Below are 17,220 nucleotides of genomic sequence, written 5' to 3'. Positions count from 1 at the left end.
TATGAAACGTGAGGTCCTTGTACAGAAGGATCTGTAGGAATGCACCAACTGGACATCGCTGCGAATCACAGGAAGAAATCACATCATTGATGTGGTGGCAGAGGTTGTCTGGAGAGCCAGGAGCTCTGCTAACGGTTGAGGCGAGACACCTAACACGCTCAGTGAGTTCTACAGATGGCAAAACGTTAGACAAATGTTTAGGTTCTGTTTGAGACTGGCACCTACAAAGCTGTGCAGAGGTAGCGTACCAGTAAATGCAGCTGAACAGAATTCATTCCTTCCGGCATACAACAACAAAGTGAATTTCACCTTTTTATTTCCTACCCGAAGAGCTGGCACGTGGGGCAGTGGTGCAGCGAATCTCACACAGACTGGAGTGTCGCAGCCGTGGCACCCGTGGTTAGTCGCGTCTCGCGTGATGCCAAGAGTAGTGGGAGATGTAAGCTTCATCTTATCCCTCTTCTCTGCTCCTTCCCATCAGCGAGTCTGGGTGAATTAAAATGACTGGCGGATCTTTGCTAGGCATGGGGAGAAGGACAGAGGGTTGGGTCGGTGTCTTTGCTAAGCGTGAGCTGTCTCCCCAAGGAGAAGCTGCTGTGAATTGTCCCCATCCCAGAGATCTCTATGGTGTGGCTGTTCTGAACGCTCTGCTTGTTTTGCTGTGCAGAGTTAACGATGTCTTAGGTAATACATGCTTTTGCCTTGACTACCATATATATAGTACTCCTTGGAGTCAAGTGGTTTTTAAGATGGCAGTGCTAACCGCTGCCAGGTCCCTCATCTACCTCTTCACGAGTCTCTCCTGCCTAGAACAGGTGAATCCATCCTCCACATCCACCCGGCATGAATCTCAGTGTCCCACACCTCAGCCTGTGTGAACCTCAGGGCTGGTCAGAGGGGAGCAGCACATTTGTGTTCCCGGCAAAAACCCTCAGACTGAAAGCCCTGACAAACTGGGTGCGTCAAGCCCTTGCATCCTCTGCCTCCAGCCCCTGCACTGCCGAACGCGCCGTAAACTGGTTGAGTAAGCCCTCCCGCTGCCGGCGGGGCGAGGGGAGGGTGCTCAGCACCTTGCAGCGGCGCGCAGCATCGTCCCCCGGCAGTGCCGAAGCAACTCCCCTGCCAGCGCCGGAGGAACACGGTCGTTCAGTCAATCATCTGTGTGCGTAATGGGGAAACGGGGGAAATTTCCTCGCCTGTGTTTATGCAGGAAGTCAGACGATACGATCGTAATGGTCCCTTCTGGCTGCAAAATCTGTGAATATCCCTCTGTGCTTGCTGGGGTGTTTCATGCACACGTAGGGAGCCTGTTTCATCTCTGGTTTAACTCCGCTGACATCAGTGAGTTACACCAAGGATAAATTTGGCCTTGTCACTGTGTTTTGTAGTGTAATTCAGTTCCTCCTTTGTTTAACACTTTTGGCAGCTTAATATATTAGAAGTGCCGCGTATATATAAAATGCATTTCTTTGAGCAAAGAAAAATATGCTAATATGCATATTCCTACTTTGTCTCTTTCTTGTTACCAGTTAATCAATCACACAGAATGTTTGTGACACTTATTAAAGGGAATGAGTAGATAAAAGCACATGACTTTCATTTAGGAGACCCTGATAAGTTGGAAATACAAAGGATCTTACCAAAGGGAGTCCGTGTATACTAATGGGTAGAACAAAGAGCCGAGAATGAAAAAGACATTGAACGTGGATCCCGGTTCTATTAACTCCCTTTGTGATCTTGTGTAGCTCAGCTTTTCCCCGCACTTTATACGTGTGACCAGCTCCAATCTGGAGGCCATGCTTCAGTTGAATATCATTAGGCCAATCATTTTTTTTACATAAAATACTTCTGGGCTGTCAGCTTTTAATTGCTATCATCAGCCAGAAACCCAGATTAAAATCCTGGGTCCTGGATCCAGGAAGATTATGTTTTCAGTATGTGTTCACATGCAGCTTCAAAAGAAAAGCAAATCCCAACTGCTGTGAATGTTACATGTCTTTTTTTCTCTCTTCATGTCCTTGTGTATTTGGATTGAGTGGCAAATCTGCAAACCTTTATTCCACCTGCCTGCATGGTACAAACGGAGCCATTTCAGTTGAAAACTCCTAGGCTTGAGATAAATAAACCCCTGGAAATACCAAGTTGAGGAGCAGAGGGGATATTGATCCAACATGCCGTGTTTCTCAGAGCACATTCCTTTCCTCTTCTGAGGAGAGCGGGTCTTCCCGAGGGCAGGAATGCTGTCCTGGTGGCCGGTGCTCCGGCGCAGACCGCAGCGGCGGGGTGAGGGATGCAACGCGGGGAGGAAAACCAAGCACTCCAGCCCAGTTGCCATGGGGTTGTCCAGGTGATGGTTACTGCAGCACATCTCGGTATGGGGGACCCCAGGAATCTTCACGGACTAATTTACATTTTATACATGCTTCTCCTTACATATCCCAACTCCAGATGTCCCTGTCCCAGGGTGGGGAGAGAGGCGGCAGCCGTCGAAGTGTCTCTAGCAATATCGCGCACGTGGAGCAGGCAGATCTTGGCCACGGGCTGGGCTCTGAGGCACAGCCCCGTCCCTGGGGTTGGGCAGATTCAGCGCCGCGGGACGGCAGTGATCCTCCGCTGCACCCAGGCAGGTGGCACCAGCCCTGGGGCTGCCCTCGGTGCTTCTCAGATTGAGGAGCAGCGTCGCAGAGCTGGAGAAAATAAACATTTTGTGGGCTTGTTCCTCTGCTGCTTTTTGCTTACTTTATTTCCCGTAGGCTGCTAGATAGCTTTGCACTAGCTTTTGAAAGGCAAATGTTAAAAATGGCCTCTGAGAAAAACAGCGCTTGCCTCCGCAAGTTAATTTGGCGGTTGAGCGTATGAGATGGTGACAAGTGGCAACACACGCTGGGCCGTGCAGCAGACCCCCTTCGCGAAGCGTGGTAACCGTGGAGGTGGTGCCTTCTGGCGAGGGCGTCTGGCTCCATCAGAGGGAGGTGGATGAGCCACTTGGCCTTGGGCTTCTCAGAGGCAGCTCCAGCTCACCAAGCGATGCCCTCATATGTGTCGCTTCTCCCCAGGAAGAGCGTGGAAGAGGAGAAGTAGAGGTCCCAAGGAGAGGAGAAGATGATTGAAGGTGTTCAGATTCCCCCCGAGATAAGCAGCTCGTTTTGGTGCTGCTCGGAAGCGAGGACTGAGGTCTGCCAAGGGCAGAAGAAGCCAAGGGGCAGAGCATGGTCGGCCCTGAAGGAGAGCTGAGCTCTGCTCCTAGCTTTGATGCTGCTCCGTTAGCACCAAGCAAGTCATTTTCTCTCTCTCTTCTCTCCATCTGCAAAGCTGGGATGGTGATGCCACCCTGCTTCATAGTGTGCTTGGAGATATGCAAGTGAGCAGTGATATTATTGTTTTTATTAATGAATCTGTAAATCTACGAATTCAACGCTGCGGCAGCATAATAGCACGCAGTACCTTACATATGGTTCTTTGGTGGCTGCATGAAACATATGCTGTTGCTACTTTGACTTCTTTGTATATTTTCTAAATTCCTCCCTTTTGGTAAGAATAATGTTATAAAGTTTGGAAACTAAAGAGAACTGTGCAGTGTAAATGCTCAGGAATGACTAATTTTGAGAGTATTCTACAACAAAGATGTTCGAAATGCAGTTAAAGGCCTGACTGTTAATGAATGAAAAAAGTAATTTGGATACTACCAGCGGTGCAGGAGGTACTTTTATTAGGTAAAGCAATGCAAAAGTTTGGCATGGGTTCAGTAATAATAAAAGAGCAACTATAAAGAGTTAATTATCTCTGATCCCTAAAGGAAGTATATCTTTCCTATCATCATTGAGGCCCTTTGTAGTGCAGTGTTGGGAAAAACACAACATTTTGGCTGAGAGCCCAACACCTGGCCTGGGAATCGTGTTTTACAGTGGCCAAAGATCATCAGCTTCTAGTAGATAGAGTGCTGCTAATGTGAAATCACTGCTGAAGTTACCTCATTAGTGGCACCACTAGTAAACTCCATAGCATTCTTTTATGGAAAAAAAAAAGACAGGAGGCTTGGAGTCCTGGTGTTTGCCTTGCTTTGATCTTTAAATACAAGTGTCAGTGTAGTTTCCTAAATACAAAAAGGTATGGCTGTTGTTGGCCTAACTCTTCCTTGTCAAGTCCTCCCCGCTGCAAAAATGGGAAATAAAACCATACAGACTCTGTCATCTATGTTAAAAAAGGGGAAATTAGGAAGGGAAAAAAACCCTCTAGAGCACTGGAAAATGCTCCCTCTTCTACCGTTCACTCCAGCTGAACATTTCTAATTTTTTTTTGCCATAAAACCAGATATTGGTGAAATATTTCGATTCACGTGTAGCCTGTCCCAGCGGTGCTGCGAGTGCATCGTGGCTCCACACTGCTTGGCTGCCTGGACAGTGGCAGCCTTAGTGCTTTCGAGTTGACCGGGATTTGAAGAGCAAACTCCGTGCGTGCCGATGTGCACGCGGGCATGGATGCATGGAGAAAGCAAAGGAGCTTTCAGAGAGCGAACCGTCCAAAAAAAGCAATAAATTCACCAATAACTACAGAGCAGGCACACAAATGCATGTGGAATCTGGAACAGGTTAAAGCATTGCTAGAAATAAAAGTCTAGGGACACTTTTTGCGTGTTACAAGTTGTTACAGGTTGCGGATTTCGCTGGCTTTCCCCAGGCGAGCAGGGACGAAGCAGCTCGGCTGAGAACAAAAAGAGGCACGTAAAGGAAAGCCACAAGGTCCTTTACAAAGAAACAGCCATTTCTTTTTCTGTTTTCTGGCTGAATACTCTCATCTTGGTCATGTTACCTGGGCAGCGATTAGCCTGTAGTCTTCTCTTCAACCTCTCCCACTTTACACCACCGCTGCGTGGCCCTGTGACGGCAGAACAGCCAAGGAAGGTTCTAGCAAGGCTGGTGAGCTTAGGGAGGTTCACGCGTTTCTGGCCGGGGGGGACCCCCACCTCGCTGCCCGAGCGTGGGGCCGAGGAGCCACAGCAGCTCCGTAGGGTCTGTCGGCAGAGATGAAGTTCAACGTCTGCCGCAGCTCCGGGGAGGGAAGGGAGAAGGGAGGCCCACGGCAGCAAATCCAGACTGATGTTTAGGGTTGTTTGGTCCAGAACCAGGACTCATCAGCTGCATGGGGGGGAAGTAAAAGCCAAAAAAGCAGGTATTTTCTTTAAAAGAAGGTGACAAATGTGGAAAATAATTTCTGTAGTCATTTGCTTTGCCAGAAAATAAATCTTTCTTTAAAAGCAAATGAATAAACGCAAAGATTTGAATTGCAAATGCTATACAAACCTAGAGCACATCCTTCCCAAACCAGTGTGAAATATTTCTGTTTTGTAAGGATTTTGCTTCGTCTGCCCCTGTTCAGAAAATCAAGCTGGAAAGCAAGGCCGCCCTTTATTATGCATGCCAGCCAACAAGTCGCTTCCATCCTTTAATAACTGTGTCACAACACCTTTTTCAGATGCTTGATGGTATAACGCAGAGGTTAATTGGTTATGGAAATGGCTGCTAATGTTAGAAGTGTGAGGGTAATTTGTTCCCCCGAGCGGGAAGAAGACGTGGCGGCGGCACGTGAGTGGTTGCATCCCCCCCGAAGGCCGGTCTCTCCGCTGTCCCACCTACCATGGCTGTGGGATGCTCTCGCGGCGTGTCTGCTGACCTTCCCCTCCACCACGGGCTCTCGGGGCTACCACACCAGAGCGGGAGAGCTCACGTCCATGCTTCTCGGTACCTTCCAAATCTCCTGAGAGGAGCAATGAGCCAGTCTTACAGCCCATCCCCGAGGGAATCTGGCTGGCTGCGATCCTCCTGCCTGAAGTCAGCCAGACACCCGTGCCCTGGGGATGCCGGCGCTGCTTGCATTGCATCTGCCATGGACATATGCTTAAGGTCTGCTCTGCACTGCTTCCAAAGCCAACTTTTCCATAAGTTGGGAAGCTGAGTCCTCCTAATCGGTACGAACAGCATCCAGGTACAAGCTTTTAGGCCATGGGAAGGTTGGATGCATTTCTGCTTCTTTGGTATCTGTGTTTCCTAAGGGCTGTTCTCCCTGTGCTGGTATTTTCAGGAGACGTGTATGTACCAGGAGGGCATCTCCCAGCCTGGCTCTGCAGCGACAGCGTGCCCTGTTTTGGTGAGATATGGTGCTGCTTAAAGCCAAACCTTGGTTTTGCTCATTGGCCCTGGCCCCAAGCCCTGGGCGAAGCGACCCTTGGTTTCCCCATCAGGGAGGAGGCTCAGTCCTAGGTCTGGGCAGAGCCCATCCGTCCCCGCCATGGAGGCTGGCTGGCCGTTGGTGGCAGGCACGGCACCCTACGTGATGCGCGGGGCAGCAGAAGGGCTTGGAGGGATGTTTGGGGTGGTCTGGCGGGCACTGAAGCCTGCACAGACAAGGTATTGCCGCCCCTCGGGATTCATTAGGGCTGCTCTTTGGGTTAGCATCGTGCTGCAACACCAACCAGCTAGTTAGGGAAGGGGCATATGCATTGCCAAGTCTTCTATCCTGCATTCACTCGTGGTTTAAATTAGCTCCCAAAGTGCAGCAAGTACCAAAGTACCGACACCGCAATACTGCGTTTTGCAGGTTTCCCTTGCGCGGTAATAAGGGCCATGACTTTGGCAAAGGAAGAGTTAACAATCCCCACAGACATACTTCTGTTTGTAACATACTCATCAAAAGCTTTTAACCCAGAATAACATTTACACAAAGGCTGCAGAGCTCCAGCGTGCTGCTAATGCTTACAAGATTTCCCTAAATACTTTTCCAGCAGCTCTTCTTGTGGAGAGCGTCCAGAGGGAATACGTGAGCCAGAGCCGGGTGCGATACCCCGCCGCGCGTCCTTCCCAGTGACACCATTGCCAGTCCAGCCTCATTGGAGCCGCTTAGCGGCGTGGCTCGGGGCGTCTGCAGCTCCGGCACGGGCTGATCCAGGGTGGCTGGGGAGATGACGGTGGTGGCTGCTGGGGAGATGGTGGTGGCTGCGGCGCAGCTGGGCTGGTGCAAGGGGACGGTGACGGATCAGCTCATCGGATCTCACGCATCGTGACAAGGAGACAGGGAGGCAGGTGCTTGAGTCTTCACCACCCAGACAAAGAGCTCCGGCAAGTGCCACCCTCCCAGGGGGGAAGGACAGGACTTGCAGTGCTGCACTGCATGTATTTGGCTTTCCTTTACGTCTCCAGTGAAAAAATTGAAGGCTCCTGCCATCTCATTCATCCTTTTCAAAGTGAGCGAGTGAATAAGGCGCCTCTTTCCTCCGGCTTCCTCGTTGCCCAACCCAGTAAATAACGTGCCACTTAAATATCCCCATTTCCCTTGATGACAATTTATTGCAACAGAAGCGCCGTGAATTTGGCTGCATGGCTTCCAGGTGGGACCGTGCTGGAGCGGCGTGTGTGCTCGCTGTCCTGCCAAAAGCCCTTGCTCCCTGGCTGCAAGGAGCCGAGCTGGCACCGGAGGGGAAGCATCCAGCTGAAAGTCTCGGGGTTTTTTAATTTCTAGCCTCCTTGTGCTTTATTCTAGACATTAAATTGCAAGGCTGGACCTCTGAATCCAAAATGCAGCGAGTGCAGATCGATGTAGTAAAGCCAGTGGAGCCAACAGGATTTACACTAACTGAGGATCAGGCCCCCAGCGGGTACTCCGCACCATGGTAAATTCCTACCTGCAGGCACCAGCGTATTTATTCCTGACATCATGGGAACATTACCTACCTGTAGCGGCTTAATTTACACACTCCCCAACACCTTTAAGATGCTTTATAACCTTGAAAATCCCCTGGCAACAAATATTCTCCGCTAGCATATGCCAGCAAGGAAACGGTGCAGTATAGCCAGACCAATTAAGACTGAACATTTTGTGCGTCCGTGGTATTTTTTTATTGAGGTACTGTCTATCTTTTTAACTAGGTTTGTTTTTATTGAAGCAAAAACCTGCCCTTTCAGATGAGCAGGCTAGTCTATCAGAGCTGACATTTAGTGGAAAACAAAGTGCAGGCATGAGAAGGTTACGAGAGCTGGCACATGCTTTAGCCCAGATTAGCCCATAACAGAACTGGACTCGTCTAGTTTTACTTTCAAAAACAATCCTTCCGTCAGTAAATTGTGTCCTGCTTGTGAGCAGAGTAGGAGGCCAGAGCAGCAACGGTACTCGACAGCCGTAGAGAAGAAGGGGTTGGGATTTATTCCGTCATATCCACTCCAGAATGGATAAAACAGGTCGAGACTGGCTACAGTTGTAAGCTCAGAGGCTAAATCTGTTGTGGCTTGATGTTTTTGTGCCGGGGGGAACATGCTCGGTGTGCAACCCAAGGCAAGGAGCCGAGCACGGTCCCCTCGCCGGGACAGAGCATCGTCCCCAGTGTCATCGCTGCTGGCCTCCGCCCCCGTCACCCCACAACCGAGCTGCTCTGCTGCCGCCGTGCCCGGGGCAGCGTGGTCTCATCTCTGAACAGCGAGCTGTGAATCCCTGCTCCCGGCAGGATTCGGCCGTGGGAGCCGAGCACCGCCCCGGCTGCCCATTAGGCCTGGCAGGACGCGGCGTTGCCGCTTACTGATGACAGCGAATTTGGCCGTGAGACCGCGCTCCTCTCCTCGCTCTCTCCGTGCAGCTGCCATTGGGATTGGCAGGAACTTTAAGCTTTCTTAACTATGGGTTTCTAATGGCCTTTTTGGCCCGCTGTAGGTAAGCAGATTTTATTATCCATGTCCAAATAATGCTAAATTAATTATGCAGCCCAAACTTGAGCAGTAGGTATCCGCTTGCAGCCATGACATTTACTAACCGCTGGGGAAGACTTTTCCTGGCGTGTGTGATTTGCATCGTACGGTCAGACATTGGCCCCCAGCCGCAGGGCAAGGCTGCTTTGTGTTCAGCACTGCCCGAAGACGACGAGACTGTTCCAACCCCAGGCAAGCTGCGACGTGGCTCTGTGTGGAGATAAAGCAGGCAGGAGGCAAACTGAATTAATGGCAGGAGCGTGGGTCCTGGAACCACAGAGCAAGTGGGCTGTGCAGAGGGGGAAACTGGGGAGGGACTGGAAGAGAGGCGTTGTCTTCCCAGGTATTGGTAGGAAGTTCTTCTGCAAGTGAAGGGACCACAGTGCCCAGGTTTTGGAGGTATCATCACAGCATCACAGAATCACAGCATGGTAGGGGTTGGAAGGGACCTCTGTGTGTCACCCAGTCCAACCCCCCTGCTGAAGCAGGGTCACCCAGAGCAGGCTGCACAGGACCTTGTCCAGGCGGGTCTTGAATATCTCCAGAGAAGGAGACTCCACAACCTCCTTGGGCAGCCTGGGCCAGGGCTCCGTCACCCTCAGAGGGAAGAAGTTCTTCCTCCTGTTCAGACGGAACTTCCTGTGCCTCAGTTTGTGCCCATTGCCCCTTGTCCTGTCGCTGGGCACCACTGAAAAGAGTCTGGCCCCGTCCTCCTGACACCCACCCTGCAGATATTTATAAGCATTTATTAGGTCCCCTCGCAGCCTTCTCTTCTCCAGGCTGAACAAGCCCAGCTCCCTCAGCCTCTCCTCATAGGAGAGATGCTCCAGTCCCCTCATCATCCTCCTAGCCCTGTGCTGGACTCTCTCCAGTAGCTCCTCATCTTTCTTGCACTGGGGAGCCCAGAACTGGACACAGTACTCCAGATGGGGCCTCACCAGGGCAGAGTAGAGGGGAAGGAGAACCTCCCTCGACCTGCTGGCCACTCTCCTCTTGATGCACCCCAGGATCCCAGCATAGTATTTTTGTTTTTGAAAGGGTCTGGAAGCAATATTCAGCAGATCTCAGTCCCACGCAGAGTGAGCTTTTAGCATTCACGCCATCCTCTCAATGAAGTGGAAGGGGCCAGCCGCTGCCGGCGTGAATCCGGTTTTAGGTTTGTGCCAGAAGAACCTGCTCTACTCAGGCAAGGAGCACAGGAACTAATCAAATCCACAGAGTAAAGGTTTTTAGGAAACTATTTGCTTCTCTAAAACTTAAAGTCTGAGTGTATTTGCTTTTCATACAACTGTCTTATTTGCTGGTAAATATTAATAGCTGCGATATTTAAGCTAAATGTTTGGAAGAAAAGCTTTCCCTCTGCAATTCAGTGCCTTTATCTCCCTATTCATAGACCCAACTCAAAATTCTTTACTCTTAACATCATCATCTGTTGTCATAGAAACTATTGCAATACATAAGTACTCTAAATGACTGCAACTTCATTGAATGGCAAGGGATCAAGATGGACTGTGATGGGGGAACACTTTAAACAGGTATATCTGTCGACAACAATTGATGGCGAGAAGAAGTATTCGGTCTCTCAACAATGCGACGTGTGCAACATTCTTTTTTATGCTAAAAAAATCACAGAACGGGTATTTATTGAAGCTTTTGTTTATTTGGTGTATTCTTTCCTCCGAGACACGTAAACCAGGAGGCTCTTTGTTTTCTTTAAACAAATCTATGTAGTCCAGTTCTGAACTAGTTTTACTGGGATTTCGTGGTGAAATTTCCTACTGAGACTTGGGGTTTACATTCCTTATTCCTGAAGTTTATGTTTATTTGTACCTTGCTCACAAAGAAATAATACATCTGCTTGGTTTCCTGTGGCTGAGAAAACTAGCACTGAGCTTTGCCTCTTTGAGCATTTGTACATCCATATTCTCTTCCAATGACTAGTGGAAATACATTCACCAAAACCAGTTAGGTTTTCATTCTACAGCAACTTAGACACCTCCAGTACCTCTGCAGTCCTTTAAGTCCCCTACATCTCTCTGAAGCATGTACTGTTCCCAAGAAGCAGAACAGAAGGTCAGTTACCAGTTATCTTCCCCCCCCCGCCCCTCCTTGCTATAGCTGCAAAATGCCAGAAGAGCTTCAGTTCGAAGCCTGAAGAAACTGTTATTCCTGCATCATCTCAGTGGAATGCAAAGCTCAGACAGGTCCTTAGGATGTGTAAATGTCACAGAGATTCAGTTTTGCAGAGAAGTCATTGACACTCCAGTGACAGCACAGCAGTATTTTGCTTCTGGTTCAGTACAAATTGCAGACAACTTGACATTAGAGACCTTCGAATGCAAAAGCAGACTGAAATCAACTGACTTTCCCTATTTACTAAAACACAGCTTTCGTTTAGACGTCTCTGCAGGGACAAATTGATGGAATGGAAATGGAATAGGAAGAAAGCCGGGCAAGTTTCCGATTCGTGTGGTACTGCCTGCTCCGTGCTGAAACCTCTGAAGTATGGCTGTGACTCCCTTGCAAGATACTACACGGAGATGTTATTGGCACATCCTTGAGCTCTAACGTTCAGCCTTTGCTCTCTGAACTCCCCCTGCGTAAAGCACAGAGAGCCAAACCATTTAAATAAGTAAAGACCTTAGCAGCACTTCCAGTCCTTGCTCCTGTTGGTTATTTCAGAGAATTGCCTGTGTTCATATATGTTTTCTGGTGACTTCGCAATTATAGTCTTATCTTTCTTTTTACACATAATAACAGGCTGGTGACCATTCTGTTAAGGTGGCTGGATGCAGCTTGATTCTGCATTTTAAAGTCATTTGCTGGAAATCAGACAAGAGAGATCATGGCTCTGCTGGGAACTCCCATGGGCCATGGGTCAAAATGATGCTTCGGGCTCTACAGACAAATTAAAGAGCACACATGCAGGGTGGGGTGTGTATGGGGCCAAGTGATCAGGTGAATGCAAAAGGGCTGGGGCAACAGCTTTAAGTGCCTGTGAAGTGAAGATATCATGACATTCTCCCAGCTGAGTCCCGTGGAGATCAAGAGACCGTGCAAACATTGCTTTAAGCAGTGCCAGCATCGGCAAAGCACGCTCTTGCCCCAAAGAGTGACTCCATGCCCTGAATTCCTGAATTCCTGAAGACCAAATCAGAAATTCAGGAGACATTCTCATGGCTACGCTGCCCAATTTTTGATTTCTGACAGGGTGGATGGTGGTTTTTCAGCCTGCTCCCAGCAGTGGCTGCTGACAACAGCAGCCATCCCATACCTTCATCAGAATCAACCCGAGCAGTCCCTGCGAGCCGAGGCTGCCACTGCCCAGGATTGAGCAGGGGAGCAGGGGCCTTGCGAGCCCCTCGCTGCTGTTGGAGAGGGCAGAGCTCCTCCTCGGCACCTCCCCGGTCACAGAATATCACAGAATGGTAGGGGTTGGAAGGGACCTCTGTGGGTCACCCAGTCCAACCCTCCTGCCGAAGCAGGGTCACCCACAGCAGGCTGCACAGCACCGCGTCCAGGCGGGTCTGGAATATCTCCAGAGAAGGAGACTCCACAACCTCCCTGGGCAGCCTGGGCCAGGGCTCCGTCACCCTCAGAGGGAAGAAGTTCTTCCTCATGTTCAGACGGAACTTCCTCTGCTTCAGTTTGTGCCCATTGCCCCTTGTCTTGTCACTGGGCACCACTGAAAAGAGTCTGGCCCCGACCTCCTGACACCCACCCTGCAGATATTTGTAGGCATTTATAAGGTCCCCTCGCAGCCTTCTCTTCTTCAGGCTGAACAAGCCCAGTTCTCTCAACCTCTCCTTGTAGGGGAGATGCTCCAGTCCCCTCACCATCCTCGTAGCCCTCTGCTGGACTCTCTCCAGTAGCTCTTCATCTTTCTTGAACTGGGGAGCCTGGTCCTCGCCAGGAAGGCGGCAGTGGCTCACACCCCGGGACGTGGTGTCCGACCTTTCGGCCGTGGAAGGACTGTTGCATTTCGATTCCCGCCTGACCGGGGTCGGAGGAGCAGCAGCCCGGGTGACACCAAACTCCTAACTACTGATGCTACTTAGTGAAGAAAAGTCGTCGCAACTCGCGGCGCCAGCCTGGCGAAGCTTGGGCCGATCGGAAGGCAGGGTTTATATTGCCTGATTAATTCAACTGTCATGAAATTAAACTATCATGTACTTTGATATCTGTCTGTTTTCTCAGGTGCAGTTATATTTGAAGAGACCCCACGCCTGTTTAGCTGTGATCCCTTTTGGAAATAATTGGCGCGGGTTTGATTGATAATGTGTATTCCTCTTTAAAAGAAAACACACTATTTTTCATAATCAGAGGCTGAATGCATAATGAGCGCTCTGGTGCTGCCTTTAGCATCAGGTCTGTCAAACTGCACAGTTATTTCCATATTGATGCAAACTAAGATATTACACTCCCTCATTACATTGACATGGCACATCTTTCAACAGTCAGCTTCCAATCATACGTTCCTTGCAAACAAAATTACCTTCATTTTCTCTTTTGCTACAGAAGGAACTAGCAGTGGAAATGTGCCCTAACAAGCTAATCAACTAATTTTTAGAATATGTTTGAACCATTTAATATTCTAAAAGAAAACAAGAAAAAGTTGCTAATGGGTATGCTGGCATAAACAGAAATAAATAGACAACTGGTTGACTGAACATTAGCATACTTTAAGTTTTATCGAAGTCACAGAGGAATTCATTTTGCAAGTCAAAAAAGCAAGGTCTATTTGTATCCATAAGCCGAACAACCTCATTTACTCTGTACATTCTTGAGCAGATAACCTTGGTTATGAAGGTAGAAGAAAAAGGGGAAACTATCCTTTTATGAGCCAAATACCTCAGGCGATAAATTGATTTTAGTGGGACCAGTGTGTAGGGCTACTGATAATAGTTAGTGTGATGCTAATGGCCCTGCTGCTAGGAGAGAGGAGTCGGACTCTTGGTTATGGGCTGCCATTCAGTGGCTTGGCAGGGAGCGAGGGTGTTTCCAAAGCAACGTCCAGGGATGGGAAGAAGGGAGAGGCCGCTTTGCATCGCTAAATGCTAACTCCTGTCCCAAGCAGGCAGCCGTCAGCAGGGAGATGAGCTGGTGTTTTAAATGACCTCAGGGGAAGGGTTGCACTAAGCGAGATATAAGGAAAACCTTTTTTATGCTGAGGGTGGTGAAACCCTGGCACAGGTTGCCCAGAGAGGTGGTCGATGCCCCATCCCTGGGAACATTCAAGGTCAGGTTGGACGGGGCTCTGAGCAACCTGGTCCAGCTGAAGATGGCCTTGCTCACTGCAGGGGGGTTGGGCTAGATGGCCTCCAAAGGTCACTTCCAGCCCAAAGCATTCTGTGGTTCTATGGTTTATTCTATGATTCTATGATTCTAAGCAGACTGAAAAGGACCACAGGTGAAGAATATTGACCAGAGAAAGCATTGCTGAGGTAGCAAACACCGCGCAGAGGTCGCTGCGGGCAGGCTGAGGCCACGAGGTGCCTCACCAGCCCATGGCCAGGTCCCCGGCCACCCCCCAGGAGCTTCACAAGGACCTTCCGATTCTTTCAGGAAACACATCATTTGTTTTTCTGCAGAAATGTTACAAACGCTGTGGAAGTATCATCGTTCTGCCTCACACTTTATCATTTGTTTTCAAAAAGGAGCTTGGTTTCATCTCCTGTCGAGATACAGCTCTGCATTTGTTACATATGTTAATTTGCTTTGGATAATTCACGGAAAAGCAAATTATTGTGCTGATACGGTGTTTAGGCAAACCTTCAACGTCTCCTCTGGGTCTGAGCGTGGAACAAGTGACAGCCCTTCCCCGGGCTGGTGCATGATTGCAAAGCCCTGACCTGACAAGGGCCACGGTGGTCACCGAGGCTGGTTGAGCCTGAGGACAGCCCTGGGCAGCACCTTCTCCTGAGGCAACGCAGCAAGCAGCAGAGCCAGCCGCACGCCAAGCAGGGGCTCGCCTGGGGCAGCTGCGTGTCCCGCGTGTGCACGGCAGCTTCAGGCAGAGCACCGATACGTCCCTGTGACAGCTTGCCTCTTCCGATGTCTCCGCACAGCGCTGGATGCGAAGAGTATGACTTCCAACCCGTTTTGGACCAGGAATTTGCTTCTGCACCATTGATTATCCCCAGAATTCATTAAGGTCAGGTGGACCTTGAAGTTTGCAAGTTGATCCTGAACACTTTGGTGTCCAAATTGTAGTCGTTCCTTGCCCAGGTCACCGCAAGGAGTATATGGCGTGATTTACACATCTGAAACCATAACCTGGCAGCAGAACTTAGCCTTTCCAGGTGTATGTCTAAAATTCGGGCACTGTGTTTTCCATTTCTTCTCCTATAGGACGTTTGAGAATCCAGCCCTGAAGGCCATTAGTTTAGAGTCGCTGTAAAACCTGATCTTGTGATCAGCTGCATTTCCTTACATACCCAGGGAAAAATACCTTCCAGAGTTGACAGTTGCATGGGAATGCACCAGACTGTTCCCTGACGTGGGATTAAACAGCGTGCTGTGTAGCAAGAGAAACATCTGTTTGTTCTTGAGCTGAGCAGCGACTGTCTCGGATGAGGGTCCGGAAGAGGAGAAGGACGGCTCAAGATGAAAGCTTGCACTTCAGCTGTTGGGGGAAGGACTACACCCAAGCTCCTGTAGGATATTTCCGCTCGATCGTAAAAATCAAGGCAGTGGCTATTCCAGCAAATACCCCAGCACCGCTGCAGCATGACGGCCAGCAAATGAAACTGGAAACATTTCCATCATAAAATCATATCCTACTAGTCGAAAAGGCGGGCTAGAGAACAGATGTCCCAAGATCTGTGAGCGTGTCATCATGTATGGGTAGGCTAGAAAACAAAAAGGGGTTTCTGATGATGGAAGTGGCTGTTGGAAGGAGGAGGGTGGGGGAGGCTCTCATCTGTTGCTGCAGCTCCGGCAGCCTGTATCCCACCAAACGGAGCCTGCGGATGTGGCAGGGAACGGCACGTGAGATCAGGGGTCGTGGGCAGCCAGCCAAGCCAGGGGACTCGCTGTGTCGTGTGGTATCGTGGTTTCCAAGCAGTTGGGCTGGTGTGGGGCACGGAGCCGGAGGGACAGCTTTCCCCCAGCGTGTCCTTCCGAAGAGGTTTTGAACGCGCTCCTCAGTTCGCAGGTTTAGATACAAATTCGCACAAAGAAGTGCCATAACTCTCCCTGAAACCTGATTTGGTTTTCTCCCTTCGCTATCAGGTCTGGCCTGGAGGAGACTGAAGTCATACCAGATTATGAAGTGTTATCCTCTCTACTCAGCCAGAATATCTGCGGCCAGGCGGGCTTCCAGAGCTGAGCTTCAGGGTGCCTCAGACTGCAGGCGGAGATTTTGAAGGTGCTTTTTACCCGGCCGCGCACTCGGAAGATACAAACGCAGAATCCCATGCCTGGTAATTTCTTTACATAAATAACAATTCTGCAAAAGATCCCTTTAATGACATCAATTATACTTAACTAAGTGCACTTTAAAGACTGATTTCTTTTTTTAGGGGGTTGTTTTGAAGCACCTTTGAATTCATCAAGAGTAATTTTCCCTTTATAAACTAAAAAGCAAGTTTCCCGTGGAAGCTAACCCCCCTGACAGGTACATTGTTCCTCTTTCAGGTCTGGTTATTTACTTGCCAAACGCATCAGACAGAGTGCAAGAACAGCTGCACAGATATAAAAATTCATGACTTTTAACCCTCCCCTTTTTCCCAGCCGGCGCTGGTGCGTGTGGGTCGGAGGTGGAAGCGGGGATGTGCTGGGGGCTGGCTCCCCTCCCCGGGGGCTGCCCTGGTGCCGCGGGCTGTGTTTAGCCCAAGCTGCCTGCACAGCGGGAGGAAAGAAACAACGAAGAGTTGAAATTACTTCGTGGAAAGGTTCAGTGAAGGAAGGTGTGAAGGCTAAAGGTTCCGTGCTCGCTGTCCGTCGCAAGCCATACCCGCAGACTGAGCAGGCTCTGACACCAGCCCCTCTGTGGGCGTCAGTGCGTCCTTCCACCCAGGCTGCGTTCCCAAGAGCATCAAGACCACCTGAAAACGCAGCAGCTCGAGTTTGAACTCGTGATAGTGGCCAGAGCCACCAGACTTCTTCTTTCCTTCCCACTTCTCCTGGCAGCGGCAGGAGGTCCTGTCCACACAAAGGGCTTTTTCCCTTGGCAGGGTGAAGGAAACCTTTCTCTCGAATTCTGTATGCAAACCTTCGTTCTTGGCCAAAGATCTAAACCTCGGCTGTTGGTGCTGCATTGTGAGAGGTTGTTTGATATTGTCCCCGTTCACGGTGCCTCTGCGCGGGGAGCGGGGACGGCCGTCTGTGCCAACTCACGCAGGCGCTGCAAGTACAACCACACTGAAGACATGAGGCACTGTGGACAGATGGATTTCTGCAGTGGAAAGGGAAGACCCGATCGTATCGCTCCCTCTGCCATGTGAGCTACTGTTTCTACTTAAAATTTCATTGACAATATAGAAAAATG

The 17,220-nt window shown here is 49.8% G+C and overlaps 1 protein-coding gene across 1 annotated transcript in view; it reads left to right on the top strand.

Annotated features, from left to right (window-relative positions):
- Positions 1-16,862, top strand: part of TEX36 (testis expressed 36) — a 145,365-nt gene extending 128,503 nt beyond the window's left edge. Inside the window, exons 6-7 of the mRNA XM_075424134.1 lie at positions 15,963-16,153; positions 16,368-16,862. The gene's annotated coding sequence lies outside the window, so the exon portion shown is untranslated. The remainder of the gene's footprint in view (positions 1-15,962; positions 16,154-16,367) is intronic.
- Positions 16,863-17,220: the final 358 nt, after the last annotated feature.

Source organism: Opisthocomus hoazin, chromosome 6 (genome assembly GCF_030867145.1).
Source record: "Opisthocomus hoazin isolate bOpiHoa1 chromosome 6, bOpiHoa1.hap1, whole genome shotgun sequence".
Lineage (NCBI taxonomy): Eukaryota > Metazoa > Chordata > Aves > Opisthocomiformes > Opisthocomidae > Opisthocomus > Opisthocomus hoazin.
This window is presented reverse-complemented; position numbering and strand designations above follow the sequence as displayed.